The sequence below is a fragment of the Argiope bruennichi genome, chromosome 3 (genome assembly GCF_947563725.1).
Source record: "Argiope bruennichi chromosome 3, qqArgBrue1.1, whole genome shotgun sequence".
Taxonomy (NCBI): Eukaryota; Metazoa; Arthropoda; class Arachnida; order Araneae; family Araneidae; genus Argiope; species Argiope bruennichi.
In genome coordinates this window covers 85,526,975-85,552,741 of record NC_079153.1, presented here as the reverse complement: position 1 = coordinate 85,552,741, position 25,767 = coordinate 85,526,975, and the positions used below count along the sequence as shown (strand labels likewise).

Here is a 25,767-nt window from a genome sequence, read left to right as displayed (position 1 = left end):
GTTTCTTGCAGAATGTACAAGTTTAAGTAAATTTATTGCAGGAGCAACAAAACAATTGATGGAAACCAGATTGAAACTCTGTCTTGCTAATATAAATTTTTTACATTTATTGGAAGAGGAAGTGAATATATGTTTTCATCAAATACGAATTTATAAAAAGTGTGAGAACTTCTTGAAAAGATACATATATAGACCAAATAACTAATGAATTAGCAATAACTAATCCGACTTTATATTATAATCATGATTTCCATGATATTAAACTTCTGTGATTTACTTATTCCTTTATATAAGCTAAATAATTAGGAAGCAAAGTTTGCAAAATAATCCTGGTATAAAAAGAAATACTACAAATGTGTTTGATAACCTGTTTCCTTTTATTCTAATTCATTGTTCATTATTATAATAATTTTAAGAAAACTGAGTCATAAGCATAGTTTAGAGTTAATATTTTCATCTTTTATATTTTTTATATATTTAATAATGTTTTAACGGGGCTGATTTCACAATCTCTGAATTCTTAATACGTTTTGTAATGTTTTTAATTTGACTTCGGGCACATTAAATTACTAATAGGTTTTTGAATGTTTTTGTAAGTCATTACTTATATATGCATAATATTGCATGTTTTATGTTTATTTTGTAAAAAATATATAACTGGAATTTTTCTTTAAAGGACAATGTTTTTTCAAAATAAAGAAAATAAAACTTTTCATTACATCAATTATAGAAGGAATATGGATACATTTAATGAATATAATCGCCATTTTAAGCATGCTAAGATTTTATCATTTTTAAATAGACTATCAACCGTAATTTTAGAAGTTCCTTTAAATGTTTCTATACGAACGGTTAATATTATTGTAAGGCAAATATGGCATAATGGTTCAGTAGCTCTGAACACAACTTTCATGTCGAGATGTAAGCAACCGAAATAATATCGAGTATATTTCCCCCAAATGGCCTATTGACTTTCTCTGCTGTCATGATTAGTAAGGATTTGTGCCAGCTTATTTTCCCAGAAACAAAGTAACACTACGCTTGCTATTTGCACAACGTGATCGTATTTATTCGTTAAGACAGCAAGAGAAACAAACAAACTCTGGATTATCTCTTAACGAAATGTATCGCTACGTTAAGAGATAATGCATATTTAATAAGCTTTGAAAATCAGAAAAAATAATTAATTTTTGACATTGTTATATCTACATATATTGGAAATAGTTGTTTTAACTATTTTCGGCTAAATATTTCTTATGTATTTTGCCTTTAACATTTCGATTTCCATTAGATTAGAATGGAAGATTTAGTAATGTTATTAGCATTCTTTTGATAAAAATATGACACGAGACCCTATTTCAAAGTCATTTCAGCAAATTTTCTAATTTTGCATTTTTACACATCGAACATGATTATCTCTAAAATATTCTTTTCTTCATTTTCTAATTCTTTATTGTGCACTTTTAAAGCGCAAATAAAAATTGAAAGCGCAAATTCAAATTGAAAGCCCTGAATCCATATACATTTACCAAGATAAAATTCCTAGATCAAAATGTCAGAATTAAAAAAAAAATGTATTTTAGGTAAAAGTAATTTTAATTATTGGATACTAAAACTATTTTATAACTTTAGAAGAAAGAAAGAAATAGTCGTATCTTTTCATTTATTTACATTCCTACCTCTATTATATATATTATATATACGCAGAATATACAGGATGCCACATGCAATGATGCAAATATAATGAAAAAAATAATTTAATTGGAGAATTATAAAATAAAAAACAAACCGAACGATAAATCCATATTTCACTAATTAAGGCAGCTTTTCTTGTAAAATTTCAAAACGCTTCAACGAAATAAAAATAAGTTTCTCTCTTATCCGCCAACTGGAACAGAGCAGATGTCCTTTTCTTCACTGGACACAGCTCCTTCCCGACATACCTACACAGATTCCATCTGGCCAACTCTCCTTACTGTAGCTGTGGGGAGATAGGATCCCCAATTCACTATGCCACAGAATGCCTACCGACTCTCATGGCATATGAGAAAGCTAGAAACATGTCTCGAGGAAGAATGGTACAGGAGAGTTGCATCGAATACCCTTTCACGCGGCAAGATTCCCTCGATAGTAAACCATATTCATAAATACCAAGACCTCTTCAAGACTACACAATAGCTGAGACCAAAAAGCCACTTGTTCAAAATCAGCCGAAATTATAACTTCAAAAGTCCCTCAAAAGTGCAGTTTTCACGAAGGAAATAAAAACCACAGGACTAGACTGACGCTGCAGATTTCTGACTCTGCAGTGATTATTTATACGCTTATATATGTCATACAGATGTTCTCAATGTAATTTATCAATTTTTTTTTCAGTGAGTAATCTCATTTCCCTGTAAGTTCAACTCAAAGTCACCATTTGTTTAAGTATTCTTGTCTCCTCCATCCAGTTATTACTTCACCAAAAAATGAAATACAGTCGTGTAGGATTTGACACCGATGGGATTCTCTCTGGAGAACCCTGGATGGTCTGTCGTCTCTTTCTTTCTATCAACAATTTTCCTTCTTTTTTTCCCCCTTCCATCTTGTGTTCATCCAACTGGTTAGATAACTTAGTGTTATAGGCACTAGGGGCACAGGATGGCGTTATATTATGTTATTTCAAGATATTCATATTTAAGTAAAGACAATTTTCAAGTAAAATAATATGCTACCTAGAAACTGTAACAAACTTTACGACTTTAAATCCAAAATGTTTGCAATTGTGTTTGCTTATTTTATTTGTTTAAAAACTTAGTATGCTATATTTTACTTGATTTAGACAGTCCAGCTTTATGATTTTCATATAGACAAATCCAATAATAATTAATTGAACACTTATCATTTATTATTGAGATTACTATGATAAAGGCGTTTTATGCTCTAGTATCCAATTCCACATAAAAAGTAAGCAATAAATTCTGATATTGACCCACAGCATGGATGGAAATCCTTAAAGGCTAAATAATATGTTCAATAAAATCATAATTTTGATTTAAAGTGAAATTATTTATAAAATTTGAGATATTATTGCAACTGACTGCGCTTAGCGAAATTGTAATTTTTGTTTTCATGAAATACCACTCTTTACATTATATAGCAATGAACGATCCTTAAATATTATTTTCAACTTTCTTTAAAATCACTTGTAAATAATTCATGTTCGTTCTTTATTTTCCGCATTTGTATTTTTAATTTGAAGGCAAATATGACACAATTTGTCACAAGCCATTAACTATCAGAAATGTTGTTGTTGTTGTTTACAATGGCACTTGCCAAGGGCAAGCTCGTTGACGAAGTCAGTGATTTTAAGCCGAGGGAGCGTCTCTTGTATTAGTAGCACCAACTAGGGCAAAGAGTGCGTCTTAGATACTCACGCCTCACATTCGCTTGCACAACCCTTTTTTACAGGGGGCACATTCACACATCTCACAGATAGAACAAATGAAGAACAACCATGCCCGAAGCGGGACTCGAACCCAGGACACCCAGATCATGGGGAAGACGCGCTACCCCTATGCCAGGACCCCGGCACTATCAGAAATGAACAGTATTATCAATTTGTATATTGACCATGAATAAAATGTGATAATATGTAAAAACCTAATATAGTAGTACAAAATTACAAGTTTTATCAGACATTCTATGAAGCTTTTTTATACCTTAAAGCTTTACTCAAATATCCATAGCCCTGTATAAATTTCACATTGTTATCGAAGATTATTATTCATTATTTTCAGTTCGCCTATTCACCATACGGAAATAAAAATGAAATAAATAAATTATCTTAAGAAGACAATACGAAACTACAATTTTAACAAACATAACCACAGAGCTTTGCAAACCTTAAACAAATATCCACATTCTTGCATAAAACCCATACACCGCAGTTGTTGTTCCAAGACTTTGCGAAACCCCAAGATACTGCCCATGAAACACACACTTCTCTAAAATAACGTGCCTTAGCTGTGCAAAGCAGATTAATACGAGAGCCATTCGATGGCAAAATTATATTCACAGCCTTATCCATTAATCCAGAAACGTCGCGACTTCTAGCGGTATAATTTATGCAAATGCATAGCTCTTCCTGGTCGTTTTCGATAACCTTTTCAGTTGCATCTGGTTGGTGCGATAAATGGATAGATTTCGGGGGAATTTTCAGAGCCCGGCATGAGTCGTACACGCTCGGCATTTGTTCGATTTAATGATTGAAGCGGCAGTCATTCCGACCATCTGTGTGAAGATCCACGATGGTTTACCACGATCCATGAGCAGCGATGGATTTCGCAGCAGGTTTGCGCACCAGACAGAATAACCACCTACCTTCTTGGATTTCCGAGAATAATATTCAAATAGAGCGATTTTCATCATAAGCTTAAGCTGTAACTGCGTCATCAAAAATATTCCCTAGCTGGAAATTTTAATATGATGCTGGTGAGTATCTATCAGACTAGGCGAAGATAAATTTAATGTAATTGAGGCGTATACTTATGATGTTTAATGTCTATATCGTTGTCATAAAATTTACTAGCATATTAATTCTAACAAAATGAATCATGTTATTTTTATTACTTTTGAAAAGAAGATTTTGTTAAAGTTATTATATTTTTTATAAGTTTTTAAAAATTATTTGTAATTTTTCAACCATACATATGAAGTAGCATGGATCAGCTGCATACTTTTCTTTATTCAGAAAGAAAAATTTGGAAAGATATCAATAGAATGAGCATTTTTTGCCGTTATAACATCAGCATTTTTTTTTATCTACATTTGAATTGTAATTGTAAAATATATCATATGACATATTTTATGGAAAAGTTCGTTCATAACTATTTGAAGAAACTACCATTGAACTTAGAACTACAAAACTGGCAAGAATTCATTTTTAGTTATTGGTATTACTAAAGAAATCTTTATAGTTCTGTTCGTTTATAGTATTCACTTTCGCTTTAAAAAAGTTATTAGATTTTTCCGTTTTTCTTTGTAAATTAAGAGCATATTATTGTATAAAATCTATTTTTATACCACATTAAAAAGTATTAATAAATAAATTTTATGGTATGCACTTTGTTGCTATTTACAATTGAAAGTAAATTTTAAAAATATTGTACAAGCAAACGAATCAATACAAACATTCTCGCGCAAGATGTTTGAATTCCCTCCTTTTTTTCTAAACTTCTTCACAGCAGATTTCAATTTACATTTTGATTCAACTTAATTGTTGCTTAAAATCCAATTTCTATAACTTTGTCCAGTCCTTTCCAATATATTCACTAGTTTTATTACTTGAAATTAATTACAATTTAGAACTTAGAAATTACAAGGAATTTTAATAATACTTCAAAATAAATTATACTTTCAATTTCCATGGTAAATGAAAGCAGTTATTTCACTCATATAATTGTTAGGTTATCATATATACTATATAATATTTATTCCGTATTTGGAGCCTTTCTAATACACTATTTTTTGGAGATATTTCAATGAATACCTGTTCAAAATTTGCTTTTAGCTGATGAAAAAATGCCATCATCCAAATAATGGATTAAAAATAACTTCAGAAAGTAATCTATTAAAATATTTTATATCAATAATAAGTTTCTATACAATTATTTAATTCGAAAAAAATGGCAGAATATAATATAATATAAATAATTAAAAAGTATTCTTAATTAACTTTTAGTCCGATTTTTAAACGTCACGAGCTTGTATCATACCGTTATCGAAATTTCGGTTGTTTTTTTTAAGATTAAAATTTGATGATATATAATTCAAAGACTCTATAATGTGACACAAACATTACATACAACCCAAAAATACTTGAAATACTGGATAACTCCTTTTATAAATTACAGTTATCAGCCGATTAGATAATAAAAAAAATCGAAACAGTTAAGGGCTTAGGTAATTATTATACAATACGACCATTTTTTTAGGTTGTAGGTTGTTAGGTTTAAGTTAACTACTTGTGTGTCATCAAGTACAACATAAAGGCTAATAAATGTAAATAAATATTAAATCAAAAGTGGAAGTAAGATTCAAATGGAAAACATACAGGCACAAACGAAATAGAAAGAGAGAAAACAAGCATACTCAAAAAATACAAGTAGAAAAAAAAAATCCCTACAGCAAACAGAAACATTCAGTACTTTAGAATATACAATGGGAAAGTTTCGGAAAAGTGATCAAAATTATATTCAAATATAAACACATAAACCATAAAATTATATACATAAAATATATATAAGCAAACACATAGAAATGTAGTTAAGTAATATTACAAAAAAATATTAATATGTATAAAAATGATGTGAAGCATAATTTATTCTGAACAAAAGCACGAAGAGGAGGACGCTATGTCATATTATTCTTAAGTAGATAATGTACAAGTGTAGTCTTTCGGAAGTGAATATGGTCCAAGTATTAAGTGCTTGACATCGTAGACTTCACCACTGTAGCAACAGCATATGTTAATATGTGTAAATTAAGCTTTCCCAATAGACTTTAAAGTTTCCAAGTACTTTAAAAAATGGGTAAGCTGAAAATTTATGTTCAAAATAGTTAGCTTTTAAACATCTCTGAATGGAAAGGAAAATATTCCTTAGTGAATTGCTCATTACTTGATACATTTGATATAAGATATACCACTCCGACAAAACTTTATCCTTAGGCATTCTTAAAAAGGATTTCGGTATGATCAAAGGAATCAAATCAACTAATTTTGTTGCTTATTTGGCGAGCCAATTGGCGCATTCATTGAAATAACTTTCCGTAAGATCTCGAACAAAAGGACAGAAAACTTGCGCTCCTCTGCTTTGAAGAAAACTCAGATTAACTAGTGTTCTAACAATCATTTGATTTTGAGAATTGATGTTATTTAGGCATATAAAGATGAAAGGGAGTCGCTGCAAATCAAGAAATTAGATGGAAGGTGATCGTTATTACACATTCAAAGGACTGTTGGGCGAAGTAATTTAGTCTCAATCACACTAAATTCGTTTATTATTCTAAATTGGTGGGCTTAAATTTGAATAAAATCTCGGAAAATAACAAATACAAAACCAATCGTATTGTTTATTTTTGCTACTATCCATAAAGATGACGATAGGGAAGTTGTCTTGAATATTTTTATAACTAACTAAGGAAAGAGGAAATCGTTCAAAAAGAAGGGGGAAATAAAAAATACGATCATTTGCTAAACACTGCCTAGTATTGTAAAAATATAAAATCCTGTTTCCTTTTCGGTAAAAGTATTTTAGATACATTAATATTGTCAAATTATCAAGAATAAAGTAACGTTAGCTTGACAAATAGAATATGAGAGTATAGAGCTTTATGAACTAGTCATTTTAAGGAGCTGGAGAATTTAAAATAGTTGAAATATTTTAATTTGAAATATTTATTTACTCCATAATTGTGAAACGCCATAATTGTGTCTCATCATTTTTTTATGTATGAAATGCATCATTAGAAAGATTCTAGAAGCATAAAAAATCTAGCTATTACACACATAAAACTAATATGGATTAAAATTACAATAATTTTCGTATAAATTCATTCATTTTGTATATAATTCTTTTATAACTCTTAATGACATCAGACTCCCATATTAAAGTCCTTAGCTATAAAGTCCAGAATATTCTAATGCTGTAGTCACACATTAATTTTGTAAACAATCCAAACATTACCAACATGCAATAAAAGCAAAATTCTAAAACCCAAAATTTTAAGTACCAGACCCAAAGTTGATTGCTCACAACAAAGTTTCCATTTCAACATGGCTTTAGCATTAACCCGAACACATGTTCTCGCATTTCCAATTCTTTCCCACTCTCACTTATCCAGAGCACAAATGAAATCGTAAATTTCCCAAACAATTCTTGCTTTCTGTTCGCATTCATAATAATTAAAGTCTACCTACTGCATCCGCACAATGGAGAGAAAGCCCTTGTTTGGCGCTGAGGAGCTCTATAAAGCACGCCCCGTGCCATAACTGCCCTCTCGAACTAGAAGGCCAGTTCGTTTAAAAGCAAACAATGTATTTCCATATCGCCCGAGAGAAATTTAGCAAGGACGCACGAACTCGTCTCCCCGCATAGGGCTGCACACACATCCTTCCAGGACGTTGGACTTAGATTAATGGGGCTCCATCCACAGTGGGTGAGGAGCGAATGAACTGTACGAAGATTGTGTTGCAGGGGCGGCGCAGAATCACATTCTGGCTATGGGCTCTATAATAATGCGGAGATAGGGGACTTGAGGGAAGTGAGGAGTTGGAACATTAGTCTGTGGTATGGGTGGGTTGTTAACTCGGAACAAGCGAGATATTCTTAGTTAATTAAACATTATAGAAAGATATATCAAAGATTAGGATACAGAAAATTTGCAATATTTGGCAGTTGGCTAGGAATATTAAGATGAGAGTATTTGTAGACGTTTGAACTTGAGTACGAGATCCAAGAAATATTATTTAGTGCATTAACGAAGGTATGATAAATTAGGAACCAGTATGTGTAAATTTATTGTATATAGTATGCACATTATAGAATTTGCTGGTTTTTCTTAAATAATTAAAAATTTTAGAATTGCATTTAGTTTTATTTAAAATAGAATGATAGTAAAAATGACTTTAGAATTGCATTTTAGATTACTAATTAAGATAGTAATCCAAAGCAGCAATTCTAAAACAAAAATTTCAAACTTTTTCGTGAAATGATTGTTTTAATACATTTGGAAACCCTCTCCTTCTCAATTAACCTAACACTCACATTTATCTACTTATAATAAAGATGAATGTACATCCATATTGGTTATCTAATAGTAATAAAGATGGATGTGAGGGTGTGGTGGTTATCTACTCCTATAGTTCATCTTTAATGGTATTTATAGTGATGCATATAAGTGTGTTTTATTACCTATGTGTTATGTACGTGTTTTGGTTATCTTCTGCTTATAAATATGAGCTTTCATGCATGTGTTAGCATTAGACATGCCATATGATTTAAACTTTAATTGCCAAATTTGGCAAAAATTCACTTTGAAGGATGAGAATTAGAAATTTGGAAGGAATTTTCGAAATTTTAATTAAATATTAAGTGAAGTTTTGGTGATTTTGCTCTATAACTCGAAAATAATACAGCACAAAAATGATTTTTACATTAACATTAAATCCCCAAAATGTATCTATGTTATTTAGTTGCCTATAATGCTGTTTTTAATGATAATAGTTCATTTGTAACTATTTCCTGAATTTAAAAAATAATAATTTTTTTTTGCATACGTTGTAACAATGCCTTTGTTTGTCGTAAAAAAAAGAAGAAAAAAAATTCTGTTTTCACTGTTTCACCTAATATTTAATTGCGTGAGTTTCTTCTGCACAAAGCTTAGAGTTGCAAATCAAAGAATAAAGATTATTTTAATTAACTGCGCAACTTCTTCTGCACTAATGCTATTATAAATGTTAATGAAGAAAAATTATGTTTATTATTTGCACAATTTCTATAAGAAATAAAATGAATGTATAGTGTACGAGAGTTAACATGCAATTTGAAGAATACTTATGTTATTAATGCCAAAATGATTTGAGGTTAAATTCAGTAGGAAGCTTTATGTATGTAACAAATAGAACAGGAGTATGGCAATTAAAATAAGGTCTAACATAATTTTTATATTTAAGAATGTTTTGTTAAAAGAATCAAACATTAAGCTATGAATATGAAGCATCGCTTCTTACGCTAGAAATGCGTATACTTTTTCGTTTAAGTATTTCTCGTACAGAGAAAGTGCTACTATCGTCAAAAAATTTGAACTCGTTATTTCTACGATATCTCCACATTTAAGACCTCCCTAAGTTTGAAAAACACCTTTCTGGCATTATGTCTGTCTATCTGTCTCAAACAGTTTTAGGTTAGAAGGTTGAGATTTGGACGTCCGAATTTGTATATGTCTTTTGAATTTTCAACGAAATCCATTCATTGGATGTTTTGCTGTTGAAGTACAAGTGAATTACAAAATGTTAAGAACTAGGTTTATACAATTTGATACACACATCTGGCATCTAAAATATAAATATCAAATTATGAACGTATCTGTCAAATTGTTAACTGTATGTATGCTTATACTATCGTCTGCATATAAACGCAATAACTCAAATGCAATGATTTAAAAATCAATGAAATTCGGTATATTATCGTGTGACAACAGCTCTAGTTTTGTGTCAAATTTTGACGGCAATTGGTGGGCAAAAAATGTGCCAAAAATACATATTCTAGCGATAGATTCAACAAATTTACCAGATTTATGCCAAAGATCTATATATTTCGTAACTATCGTTCACCAGTCTATGCTAAGTATTCGCGGTCTTAACCCAGGCGCCCCACAGTTATGGGTAGGGAGGGTGAATAGGGCCTTAATTGGCAAGTATGCGAGAGAGTTCCGATAGGTATTATTCCCACTGAATTACCATATGAGCATCATAATCACTTCATATGAAACATAGTGTGTTTTTTTCAAGAACTTGCGCAAAAATTATCAAAATTATTAATATTTTTTTCATAAAATCCTTTGGAATTCTTTACAAACTTTTTTTTATCAATTAAACTATTCTCTGGAATTTGTACTCATCCTCCATTAAGCTAAATAAGGATTTATCATACTTCCAAATGCATTATGAGATACAATTTTAAAGTTGTTCGTTTATTTAAAGGAAATAATTATTAGATTTTCGACAGCATAATTTTTAATTATTATTTATCGGATATGAACTAAACCGGATAATTTTCAAGATGCGAAATGAAATTTTGGATGTTCGATCTGAAAGAATTCAGATATCAAATTACATCAGGTTGGCATGAAAAAAGTGATGCTCAATCATAAACAATAATAAAGAATAATTACATTATTCCTTTAACTTGTTTGCTGAATAATTTTAATTCTAATATTCCAATGTGCGTGTTCTGCCTATATCACTTTTCTACAATATGTTCAAATATTTTATTCAAATTTGTCTGGCAACTTTATGCAAATACTCGGAACAATGTTTTAAAATTAAAACTACCTGATTTGTTTATTAATGCTTTATTTCTATACAATGTTGTGCGCTGTTATGACTGAGACGGAATTAATAAATCTGCATGTCTGAAGACAAAATGCTATATAAGTTATGTATTCCTTTAAAAAGTATTCAGCAGATATAACTATAGAATAGGAGAAGAAATGTTAATATAAAACTTAGTTAAAAATGCATTTTGTACAAAGAATTAGAACTAAAATAATAGTCAGCTGTTTGCACCTGAAGATTTTTGCTTAGTTTCCTACAATCAAATGTCATTTCATATTGTTGCATTGTAAATTTACGTTACATTATTGACGCCTCATAACAGTTATGTTATACATTTCAAGTGGAAACGATTTTTGATGCATTTATAGATTGTTGTTGGGTGTAGTTTGGAAACAAATTTCAAACTTATATCATAACAAACGAATATGAAAAAGGCAATTTGAAATCTACTTAAAGATGTTGCTTGAAATTGTCGCCAATGTAAACCAGTAAGTGAAAACGTTTTTCCAACAATTTTAATGCTGATTTCTTTATTAATTCTTCTTTAGCGACTAGCAGCATTTGTTGGGAATATTGGCTAATCAGATAAAAAAAATTAAATATAATTTCATATTCATGATTAATCGACAAAAATTAAAGCAGTGTTATTTGAATTATCTTAGATATAATATGTTATGTCTGAATAATTTGTGGTATAAATTGCCAAACATAGCACGCTAATACGTTTTTTCGTAACAAAATATTGATTATCGTAGCTAGTGGCATGAGGTTAATACACAAATGCAGTTTTTTGACACAGGATCAATGTTATGCATAATGTTTATCGAAAATTACCAGCACGAAATATACGAGATGTTCATGCAATGATTTGAACTATTATGTAGATAACTAATGAAAGTTTCTAATCAAATATTTTAAGGCCAATTTGAAATACAACATTTTGTTATAAAAGTAACAAAAGCTACAATTAAATAGTAGATTTATAGTCATCAGTGTCGGATTATTCATTTTAATTAGTCAAGATACAAATTAGAGTTTTTTTAACTATAAAAAGAGGTTAACAGTGATTAGTTTGTGACCTATTAACTTATATTGATTAATTTCACAATAAAAGCATCTAACGAATTTGTGAAACAATGAGAAATTGATTAGGAAAAATATTTGTTAAATTATGTTTTACAACTACATTATTATTTTGCAGAAGGAATTACATTTTCCCGTTAACCAATCTTCTCGAGCTTCACAGCAAATATATCACATTCTTTCGAATGCTTTTCAAGTAAATATATTTACTATGTGCTGTATTATATATTTATAATGCTATACGATATATTTATAATGTGCTATATGATCGATAGTTATAGTTTTCCAAAATATTGAATAGCTTGAATTAGTGATTAGAAAATATTCTATGAATAATTGCTTGGATATATTTAGACGAAGATTTAGTAATGAATTTTTAATAGCTGAAGCTTTCCGCTCCGTAATTAACAATATCACACAAAACTTCTTCCTAAACACTACATAATATCACGACATCGATTTTTCCTCATTAATTAGTCAGGTTGTTCTCATTACTAGTTTCGTATTAACAATATCTGACGCTTCTATGATAAATAATTATGAATATGACATATATGATGCATGTTTAAAAGATAAATAATATTGGTATACGTGGATCCTTTATATATTAATGAATGGTAATGTTTATTTTTTTCTCTCTCAATAATAAGATAACTTATTGTTTGAATTTAAATGAGTTTGAGTTATGGTGCGAAATTCCTTAATTATAAATAGGGAATTATAGACGTTGAGATTTCTTAGTTACAGTTTAAAAAATATGACTACTTTTTTACTTATTTCATATGGCGAGTAATTGAAAACATTTATTATAATCAGCTTTATAATATTGAAAGACAGGAAAGATTGCAAACCTGAATTTTTAGGTATGGCACATGGAAAAATAAAACGAACTGCTCTTATTTAACTTGTTTTTAAATGGTAATGATAAAAAATTAAATGAATGAAAATATTATATTTTTGGAAACATAAAATAGCTTGCTGAATCTAACCATCATATTCAATGATCCTAACACTTCTAATTAGCATTGTGTTTTTGTATTGTGCATATTTTTATTTTCTGTTTTAGTAGTTGTAAAACAATTGGTTTGTTTTATCTCAATACATAGCCTTTGTTTATTGCATTCCGCATGCTCTACATTGTATTTTTTCTATTTCCAAAAATAACAATGTCACTTTTTTAATTTCTTGTAAAAAAATGATCATATTTCTATCTGTAAAAACAGAGCCTGATTTACCTTTCATGCGTTTTTATAATTCATTATCTTTGTGTTTATATACAATAAACAATGCATTTATTTACATGTTTTTCCTTTTCATTTATTATACTATGTGGAGTAATTTTGTTAAATTAAGTCTTTCCGCATCTATATAAAGCTGCCATCTTATCTCTAAGGAGGTTTCTCTTAGAAGGATGCGATATTAATAAGCTCCTATATCTAAACATGTAGAATATATCACATTATTTAATCATAAGCTTAAATAAGCCTAACAATACATCCTCACTTAAAAAGGATCGTTAATCCCGCAACAATTCTTGATCATTTTTTTATAGATTTAAATTTGTGATACTACATAAAATGAAGTCACCATTACTTTTATATGAATGTATAAGTAATAACATTATTTGATTTGTTCAACAGAGAAAGGTTTAGAATTTAGTTCTACTTTGAAACGGAATTTTAAGTGTCTGCTATTGATTTAATTGGAAAACTACATTTCAGAAAAAAAAAATCATGTCAAGCATAATTTTTTTAACTTTGAAAATATGATCCTAGTTCACTAGCGAATTTTTTATTAAGTATCTTCCGATTAAATGCATGTCTATTATGGACATATGTCTCCATGTCTATTATAACTATTGTGCTCAAACATAAAGAGAAAGCAATAATTTTAGATTAAATTATCACTCATTTTTATGGTGCTTCATGTTTCATGTTTACTCTGCGAAGTGTAATAAGAACGGACCAAAACTACTATTGACGTTTACTAGAAAAATTATTACAAAAAATATTTTTAATGGAAATTGTGTATATTTCTTATGTCGGTTGCTACACAAAATTCCCGAGGCATTTTTGGGTATCCTTACTGAAAATTAAATTCTTGCTAACAAAATCCTCCATCTAAATTCTAAAGAGATCCGAGAAAAATTTTGAATAAATTCTTCTCCTTTTGTCTCATGAACTATATATATAAAGATGGAAATGGCTGGTTTCTCTCTTCTCATATTAAAATAAAAATAAATACAATCATTCCCTGTTGCTTTCATCTTAAATATACAAACTTGCAAATTCACCTCAAGAATCAATAATTAAGGTAAAAAGTATGTGTTTAAAATATTTTTCACAAAATACTAATTCGTTTTGTTTATAAATCATGAATAATTTTCCAATTTTTAAACTTTTTTATCACTTTAATAATTAAAATAATAACTCATAATTCTTGAATCCATCAAGCAAACAATACTGCTGATTGCTTTTTGAATTGAAATACTATTTAAATTTTTATTTTTAAATACCTTTCAAAAATATATTATTTCGAATTTTATATAATAATAAACAAAAATGCATTAAAAAAATTCTGTGAACAAGCAAATTTATTCGTATAATTATGCTAAACCACCTTATCAGTGAATAAATCACTATCAAAAACAAAAGGATATTTTCAAACATACAGATTATTATTTGTTGGAGTATAAATTATACCACTTCGACTTGAAATAAATCTTAATTATCTTTTATTTTTAGAAATTATAAGATGTAATTCTTACTTATATGTCAGTCCGAAAGCACGTATATTAAAAAGCGAATCACAAAATCAAGCTCCTACCAGTGATAAACATATCTAATATCGCTTGATGCGAGATAGCCTTTTATATTAACCATAAATATCTTAAAATTTATATTAGATAATTAGCAGGCAATCAAAAAGACATTTAGACATCATTATCGCATATTTTCTAATAAACAATTCTCATTCTGCATAAAAGAAATTATGATCATATATAATCAAAAACATTGATTTCTATGAATTTTTTGATTATAAATAATAATTTAAAGCTAATTAACAGATTTTGGACAATAGATTCATGTTCGACCCTAAACTTTGATTATAATAAATAATTTTTTTTTCGTTTCACTATAATAAATGTTTATGAAACAACATTAGTAAAATACGAAGTTTGATACTTTTATTACAATAACTTTAACTTTATATTTTTTTATAATTTTTAATAAAAGTCAATAAATTTTAATTATTAACCTACAGAGCATTAAATTTAGAAAATGGATCAATGTAAAATTATATAATGATATCATTAAGAACTTTCTATATCATTTGATAAAATCATTGTATCATATTTCTCTCGCTGTCATTTTCTTTTAATGAAAATTCGCGAATTATAATGCGTATAAAAACTATGGCAGTGAAATTTGTTTTTATGAATTTTCAGCCCAATAGTCCAACGATGCAATAAAAGTATAATGTAAAACATTAAGTGTATTACGAAATAATGTTCCAACTTTTTATATATTAATATGTATACATCTAACAGAAGATGATTATAATTTTACGAAAAAAATTAGGAAGTGTATAAAAGGAATAGAATCTTATTATTGCAAAGGACACACATGCACGCAGATAGTGCATACGAAATTTTAACATTATATCCGATTTTAGACTAATATAATGGGCACAGTACATGTTACTGTAATATGTCGAATAATTTATAGCTAAAAAAATGCAAGTAGAACTTTGATATCTTGTGAATACAAATTAATTTCTAAAATGCAATAGATATCGATGGTTAACGGTTCCTTGACAGTCTGATAAATCTATATCAACAGACAAAAAAAGATTTCTCTCCTTTGGCATCTGTATCAGATTATACACAATAATTATGCAACAATTTTTGAAAAAATGTATAACAGACTATTGTAGAACACTATAGGAATAGAAGCTTTTGTAATATTTTGAATAATTTAAAGAAAGAAATCAAATGGAATTAAGATCAGATTACATATTACTTTTGAAAATACTATAAATATCTACAATAGATTCAAAATCGTTTAGAATACGTTTAATATTTAACACACATTTAATACATAATATAATAGCAGTCGTGCGGCAGTAAAAGAAAATGCGTGGCAAACTGTTACAATCATTTTCAATACAATTTTCTGTATTATTTGGAATAATTTAGAAGCAAAAAAAAAAATGCAAATGGAATTTGGATCTGATTTGTTAAATACATATTTTTGAAAATACGATTAATAACAACAAATAACTAATGATGTCAGTTTTTTTAAAATTTTTCTGCTCCAATATTTAAGGAAAATTTATAGAAAACATTTATATTGAAGTTTAATTATTAAGAAATAAAAACTACTTATAAGCAGCAGTTATAATATGAATGTTTTTTTTTAAATTCAGATAATTCAGCTAAAGAAAGTAATGCAAGGATATAGAGAAAAAAACTAAAATGTAAATGAATGTTTTTTTTTTAAAACACTAAGGAATTTTGGAACGACCGAGGACTAATCCTGAAGCCCAATCATTTTCTCTCTCTCTCAAACTGAAGATAATTATTTGCTTGTTATCTTCATGCTCGTAACACTAAACGTTGTGATAATTTCTGTTATTTTCATATGAAATGTGGGATTGAAATTTGAATTACATATACAAATTTAGCTTAATCACTTAATCATGGGCGATATTCAGATAAAAAAGTTATCATTAAACCACTGTTTCTCAAATCATCAGTATTCAAAGCATTAAAATTCAATGATATTCAATATTTATACTCAATATTTCAATTTAATAATTAAATATTTTCTTAAAAACTATCAGTAAAAAAGAGTTAAATTCCTTTAACACTACTCCTTTACCTTCAATATGATCCCAAAAATAAATTAAGGAGACTCAAATATGATAAAAGAAATTATCCAAAAAATAAGTCATTTTTTGGGGTAATTTCTTTTAATAAATTTTTTTTGGATAATTTAAATAAGAATAACATTAATGGTATTGCAAAATATACAAAATATATATTGTTCTTGTAAATATGTATGCGTGTATTAACTCCAAAAGAACGAATGTCGATTGTTTTTAATTTATGAATTATAATTTAAATTAAGACCGAGTTAAAACTGCACAGACATTTTTCTTTATGTACGAAAATGTTAAAAATGCTAGAAGAAATTATTCAGAGATTAGTATATACCAAAAAACCGATCAAATGTACAATAAAATCTGACTATTTATTTTAGCAAGCAATAAAACTGTCAAATGATAAGGATTATCATTTCCTGAATTCAAAATATATGGTAAAATAGTTCAAAATATACATTGCTATTTGCCAATTTATTTTACGTCGGATAGCAACGCTATACGGTAATGACTACATATTCTTGTATTTGATGTACGCAGCAATGTAATTACAAGAGCCTTTTCTATTTGGTTATTATTAACAACATACCCTAAGCATACCAAGAAAATTATGCTATTTCTTGACACAAAAAAATTTGATAGAAATGTAGAAATTTAAAACACAAATTTTGAAAAAGTAAATTTTACAATATGTATAATTATTTTTGGCATATACAATGATATCAAATTATAAGATACTTTTTTTTCATTGAACGTATATAGTAATTGTGAAATCTAAATCAAACATACATGCATATTATTAAAATAATATAAGCATAAATAAAAAGAATTATGAAAAAATTTAAAGCTTAAAAATTCTGCTCAGATACACATTATTATCTATCAATTTAAGTTTAGCAAATAGCAACAATATACATTATCCTTTTTCACTGCATTTAAAGTATATTGCGAAGTAATTTGCAAATGCTACACTATACAAATTTGTGAACAAACAAATAATGTATCATTAATATAAAAACTCCTGACATGCAAATATTAGCAGAATAAAGTTTTTATCAGATACTTTTTATGATAGATATATTTATATTTTGTAGAGAACAATGATGTCAAATGATAATGCTCTTTTTTTTAAAAAAAACGTATGGTAATGTAATTGCAAAATCTATACCAAGCAAATCTGCATACCGTCGAAACAAGGCATCATTAGTCTACAAATAATTTACAAGCAAAAATAGACAGCCAACACAAAAATGCGTGGCACCTACCAAGAAAATCTCCCAGATCCTTCTACTAAGCACAAATACACAGCTCCTAGGTGCTTATCATGTTACGTGACCGTAACATGAAATCATTAGAAGCAAGGTGAGAGGAAGGGGACGGGGGGGGGAGAATTACTGCCAAACCGGGCAGAAAGTGCAAGTCTGCTGTAGTAATTAGATTCAAAATTAACCCCCCCCTCCCACTTAGACAAAACGCTCATGGCTCGGGCACCAGGTGGGGGATATTGCTGTGGTACATGTATAAAAGGAACTGAAGCGAAGTCACGCATCTCGAATTTTTGCTAGGGGTGGAGAGTTTTCCAGAAATTTTGGTAGCTTCGAGAGGGTGCTTGAGATTCAGAAGTCTCTTGGGAACTACCCCTGGTTAAAAGAATTTATTACCCGCTTTTATAACCTATCGTGTGAAGTTTTCAAAGATTGCTGTTCAAGCGTTCGATTTCTCAGTCCATTCTTTGAAATCTTTTTTTTATCCTCATTAAGGTTCTGAAGAGTAATTTACAGTAAACTTTGTTCGAATTATGAACTTAGTGTTGCATGGAATCGTGAATAGATAAAGTAAAATGTGATAGAGAATTTGAGTTATAGTTGTATGAACTTTTTAATAAGCTTTGTAAAGTAATGTGCAGAACTTTCAGCAATTTAAAATTGTTACTAACATACAGTGAAGTCATTGCTAAAACAATATAACAATATTGGATAAACTTATGCATTCATAAAGTATATTTATTTCATGAATATATTGAGTATTTAAAAGCGTTTCTACATTGGGAAGTAATGCTTTTTTTATAGGGAAATATTGCAATACAGCATTGATACCACATTTTTGTAATCATGAACCCATAATACTTTTAATGATTTAAAAGAGTTTCTGCATCGAAAAAAGATAGGAAACATATATATTATGATGCATTTTTATACTATATTGATAGCATTTTTTCCTGCCAAAATATTCAAAAAAGATCAAAATAAAACTTGAAAGAGCATTCCATTAAAGATTTTAGTTAAAACAAATATTAATACCATATATAAACATGTATTATTTCAATATATATTTGTTTTGATCATTTAAATTTATTGGTTCAGTCATAAGTTTTTAAATTTACTGTAAAACTGAATTTATATATAAACTTTTATTTAGAAATACAGTCAAAATGCTTGTAAAATTATCAATAAAAGGAGTTAGATTTTTAAGTTTCTTTTAATGCATGCATTCATCTTACATGAGAGATTGAATTTAAATTAATATTTAAATAAGCAAATAATAACAATCTTAGCTAATTTTAAATATATTTACATTTAACTGATTTTTAAATCAATTTAGTTCTTGCATTCCAGCTATATTTGTGTTTGTTTATTGCTCTCGGTTATAATGAGTTCTCTTAATTATATGCAAAATTGTTGGAAGACGGTAAAAGTATTCTGACATATTCTAGCATATAAATTTAAATACTTCAAAATTTTCCTATCTAAATAAATCTTTACATAACAAATGCATTGTCATTAATAAAATATGTTTATTTTTTGTCTGTTTTATATTTGTCTGGAAAAAGTATCAATACAATAAAAATACAATATAGCATTAAGTTGATTCATTTTTAGGCTAAAATAATATATATAAATATGTATTAATAAACTGATAACTCTATAATAATAAATTTCATTTTTAACAAATCTTCAAAAGGAAGCATATTATGAATTAAAACCTCATCTTAAAGGAGAGTAGCAATTCTTAAATATTTTTAACGCTTCAAATTGTAACGGCGCACATTATTGATCTCAAATAAAACGCCGAAATAATCAAAATACAAAAAAATCAATTTCCTGATTTTTAAAAATATATATGTCTATTGAAATCATATCTCAAGAAATAGTTATCACATATTTAAGAATTTCGTTCCTTAATGCGAAATTCACTGACCATAATCACCCGGAGCGTTTAAGCGTAAAAAAAAAAAAAAAAAAAAAAAATCAATTTTTAACATAAAAATGTACTCTTTTCTTATAACTGAAATCCAATTTTACAAATGTAAGAAAAATAAAAATTTAAGCAGTAATGTCAGATCTAAAACTATAACAACCGAATATACATGATAAATAAAATCATTTTATTTTTTAAGTACATTCTTTAGCACGAAAAGTAACATTCCTTTTATAAGGTGTTTATTTAACCATTTGCTACTATTTCTATTTTCATTAAGTGGGATATAAAATGGGAAGAATAAACTATATTCTTTTAAAAATTTAAAGGGACCACATTGAAAAATTCTAAAAAAAATAAATTGTGGGGGATCAAATAATGCATGAAAGCGAAAATAAAACAACCTTTAACTAGTTATTTTATTTTCGTTTTAACTAGTTATTTTATTGGTAAAACAGAAACATAAGACTTTTTTTTGTTTCTCAATTATGAAATACTGTTTCTTTCCGGACAATCTTGAAAAAAATTCAGATGATTATCAAATAATAATGATCTGCACACTTTTACTAGAAAACAATTTTACAATTTTCATAAGATTTTAAGAAAAGCATTAAACAGACATTCAATAATTTCAAAATTTAAAAAATAATAATTTATCCTAAAACTTATACCTTAATAAATAGTTCCCAAACCTGAATTATTTGAATACTTATATATAATTTTAATTGAATGCATGAAAATTGAAACATTCCTGCTCTGATCCTGATAAAAGAGTAAAAAAAAATTACATCCAAAACAATCCGTTTTTAAAGCTATTTATAGATTCAATTTCTAAATATCTTTCTGACTTATGACAACAGAACCAGTATGGCACTTTCTAAAGTTTAACAAAATTGTCATTCGCAATAAATTTAATGCCATAAACAAGAGTACTAAGCAAAATATATTGTAAAATGAAAATTATAAATAATAGCTTCAAATCTCAAAAATTATTCTTCTTAAAGATTACTAAATACTTCCTTATTTCGTGAATCAAGGATAATTTTTAAAAGCTTCAGAATACGTTCATTATATTAACATTGCTGTCCGATCATGCAATTATAAGAAATATTATTTATATTAAAAGTTATAGAAGAAATTTTAAGTTCTTACAAACTTTTATTCAAGCTCTGACCCCTAAAGTCAGAAAAATAAGTGCAGAGCATTTAAAAAAGCGTTTTTCTTATTGAAAATTGCTTTTTGATTCGACAACTCATTCATCATATTCAAAATCATTACAGATTATGAACATTCAAAAAGGGGGAAAATATCAATATTAAGTCAGTAACATCAAATGCAGACCAAAACTATGAAAACAGTCACCTTTTAATTTATATTATTCTTGCATTCATAATCGATATACATGCAAATACGTCCAAAATTGTTTCACGCATCATTATTTTAAACTCAAATATAAACAATTATTTTAAAGACAATAAACAACATTTCAACATATCTTGTTGCAACCAAAATAAACACTATATATTTAACTCAAGAAAAACAAATTTTAATAACAAATTTGTGAGGAGGGAAAAAAATTCATTCAGTAGATGCCTCCGCCTACGATGCTCGATGTTTTACGGGAAGAAAATTCGAACATGGCACGCACGGAGCATGAAACGGAGGGAAAAAAGGTGGGGTTGAGGAAAATTTCGATACACACTTTTCCGAGGACTCGTCTTCCGCCAACATATGGCGGGCTTATTCAGCATGAAAACGAAAGTAACAGCACCTACCTCTCGTCCTACCCTGCAGAGCTGGGCCTACAGAGCTGTCTCTCTGTCCACAATCCTCGTTCTTCCTAGTGTGGCCGCAAAGTAGATTCTACCCTTAGCAAACTGGAGATCGCTGTACCTGTTGTACCGCCAACTAGCGGCGGATACTTTCAACAAGTGTTGCTCGCTTCTGCTGCGAGCGCTGATGGCCGACTGTGCTTTCTGCTTGCTTCGCTGGTCGGCAAGAAGGACGTGAAGGCGTTGCCGTATTGGAATGCACGGAAACTTCGGCAGGTGGTTTCTCTCTCTTTATCTTTTTCTACCTCCCTCCGAAGCACAGCGAATGGAATAAAAATAAATCTTCAGGAAAAAGTGTCAGCACGATTCGCCGTTATCTGTAGCTCTTTATATATTTTACTACCCTATTTTTCCAATCTGAAGTTTTGGGAAGAATTGGGTTTATTTGTAATAATTATATTATTTTTATGTTAATCCTCGATGCACTACTTTATTTATGAATGACAGCTGTTTTATCATTCAATCTTTTCTATATGTCCACTATAATCCACACAGACGTATTTGGTATCGAATGTCGAAATTTATTATCAGTTCAAAAAAAATGAGTCCCTTGATTGTTAGTGAGTGATAGTTCGAGTTAAACAATACACTTATCAAGGTGTACCTTTTTTTTAAGTGAAAATATATTTAGGAATATATTAATGTACACAAAAACTTGCAACAACGTCTTTTGATGTTGTAACTTCAGAATAACACTGGTATTTAAGGCTCTGATTTGATCTCTTTGATAATGTCAACCACACAATAAGGCTAACTTCTCTAAATACTTCTCAAAAATTATACGGCAATAAAAGACTAACAAGTCTAAACTCTAAAGTAACTTCTTTTTTTATAATTGATAATATATTTGTTTATCACAATATGCAACCAATCGAAGTTCTGCAGTCAAACCCGTTCGAAAAGAATCAAAGAACAATTCTATAACCGATTTTTTTTTCTCTCGTTTGGAATGACAAACGCTGTCAAACCCGTGTAACCTGTACAAAACAATCAACTAGTTATTATTCAAAAACTTAATGTCAAAAATGATCTAACAAACTCTACAGACGGTTAGCAGTTGTTCCAAATTGATTGTTCCAAGCGAGCTATCAACTAGAAGACTTTCCTAAAGTTTTTCCTTGAAAACGAAAAAACTTGTGAGGCCAAACGACGGAATAGGGTCGTTGAGTTGGTCCAAAACTTCCCCCGATCAACAGTTGAGAAGCGTTAGCAGAAGTGCGGGGAGGACGGAGGGTCCAATCGGCAAACGCAACAGACGATTCTCTGGAGTGCTAAGCAGTGGTTCCATGTTCGAATGTGGTCAGAAGAGACATCAGGGTGTTCCCTCTCCTCTCTCTGTGATGATCCACGGTCTTCTCACTCATGGAACATCCGCACGGGGCATCTCCCTCTCTTTTACCCAGAATCCCTTTCGGCGGGAGGGTGGACGAGTACACCGAGGGGGTGGAGCTGCAAAATGCTCGCTCACGTGACAGTCGCCATGGAAACAGAATCTATAGGAAGCCACAAGCTGGTGCTATAGCTGCTAAGCCCCATCCCTTCACTTTCTTCGTGCATTCAAGTTTGCTGGAGGAGTGGAGGGCAGCGCGGGGGTGTTCTGTTTAGTTGGAAGTAACTGTCCCCTCCTGCATTCTGTTTTGCGAAGGAAGATGGAGAAGGATTTGCCTCGAGGCAATTCTCGGGAAATAGTATCACTTGCTGTAAGGAGTGCTTTCCTATTTTCGGGATGAATCCCTCGACGCTCTGGATTTCTCTCTCTCCCCAGATCTTTTTCTCTCTGCCTGAGATTCGGGGATGGTGATTTGAACATTTCATGATCATTCGGAATCTCTTTCCTTTTGCATGTTCAAGCTTAAAATACGTAGGTGAGATTCTTTTAAAAAAATGCATTTGGAAGTCGTGCCTCGCAGATGAAAAGGAAAGGGTTGGAAGAGCAATCATTTTAAAACTTCAGCCATATAGCACAATAAGAAAGAAATAGAATTTTGGTTTGCGATGCAGAAATTTATATACAGGAAATAAATTTACGATTTCGGATTCTGTATGGCCTCAGAAATGATTCAATCAGCTTATTCTGAAACATGCTGTAATGTCTCATCAGATTTTGATGCATTATATCGGATTTTGTTGATCTGTTAAGAATAAGGTGAATATTTTTCAAATGTTGAATATTTTTTGTTTGTTCTGCATTAAGCCATTTGTCTATGGTATATTTAAATTGAAAACTACAATGCTTTTCACATTTCCATAGATTATTGAGTGAATATTTCTAGAGACTATTTTTTTAAGATCAAACAAGTTCTTCTTTCGTCTTTTGTGTTGAATGGACAATATTTTCAAACCAGCGCAATCACATGAAAAGTATTCCAAGTTTCTTATATTAGTGAACATAAGAAACAGTAAATAAGATATAAAGCAATCCGTTTCTTTCAAATATTTAGGTAATATTATATTTATACTAAAATTGTACATACGTTCTAAATTAAATTTAAAAAAAATGATAATTGAAAATGCCTTAAAAGAAAAACTTTCTTCAAAATAAAAAGGAATCCCCGAAAATTGATTATATAATATGATGCTATTTTTATTTATATATTTTTATAATATAACGTATAATAATAATTTCATTCTTCATTGTTTAATATAGAATGAAGAAATAAATAAAACAGCTGTAAAATGAATAAATAGTATAATTTATATATTAATTTATATTGCGGAAATTAATAAATAATGATAATTAACTATTTCTATTTAAATCCAACCTTATAAAATATATTTAATAAATAGGTTTGATTTTACTTGAATCATTTGTGAAGTAGCTTTCAAAAAATTTATTAATACAAACATTTTTAGATCGTATATCGAAATAATGTGCGGAAAGTACTTTATGCATATAAAACAGGATTTAGACACAACTATTATAAAGGATTTTACAGTAATTAAATAATAAATTTATAAAGGTGAGTTGTTCTGCAAAACATTTATATTTGGTCATTTATTACTTGAACAAATAATATTTAAACAATACTTTGTTTGTTTGTTTTTTTAAATTTATATACAGCATGCAAAATCTAGATATTCGGTTAACGCAACTATTCATGGCTATATAAAAATTTGTATTCGTTTCTAAAAATTATGTTCTTTTCTTCAAATGTTAAGCATTTAAATATAGGATTTTAGATTATTACAAAACATAAAAAAATCCATCATAATGAGTTCGAAACAATTTCAAATGAAGATGTTTTTTTGTTAATCTTCTTGAAAATGATATTTTTCGAATATTTGTTGAGACGATTCATAAAACAAGATAATTGACTTTTTAAAACAATGACACTCGGCTAAGCAAACTTTCATAGAAAATATTGAGAGTTATTACTGCTGTTTACTTTCTTTCACTTTATAACAAATAAAATTTAAGATATTAGTTTATAAAATTTATTCTCAAAATGCATTTCTATATGTTTATAATATATACTTAATGTATACATAAAAAATATATGTTTATCACTTTATGTTTTTGAAAAATATGAGCAATTTCTATTTAGAGCCTATTCTATTAAGTAGTTTAAGTTAAGTAATACTATTGTTAGTAACTTTTAAATTTTAATTAAATTCTATTAAATCTTTAGTAAATTTATCATTCCGAGTTAATGAGATTGGAAATGGAGTTGT

General features: G+C 28.9%; 1 protein-coding gene across 6 annotated transcripts in view; it reads right to left on the bottom strand.

The window, feature by feature from the left end:
• Nucleotides 1-22,392, bottom strand: part of LOC129963348 (CUGBP Elav-like family member 4) — a 542,668-nt gene extending 520,276 nt beyond the window's left edge. For all 6 annotated transcript variants that reach the window (XM_056077669.1, XM_056077671.1, XM_056077674.1 and 3 more), the window contains exon 1: nt 22,039-22,392. The gene's annotated coding sequence lies outside the window, so the exon portion shown is untranslated. The remainder of the gene's footprint in view (nt 1-22,038) is intronic.
• Nucleotides 22,393-25,767: the final 3,375 nt, after the last annotated feature.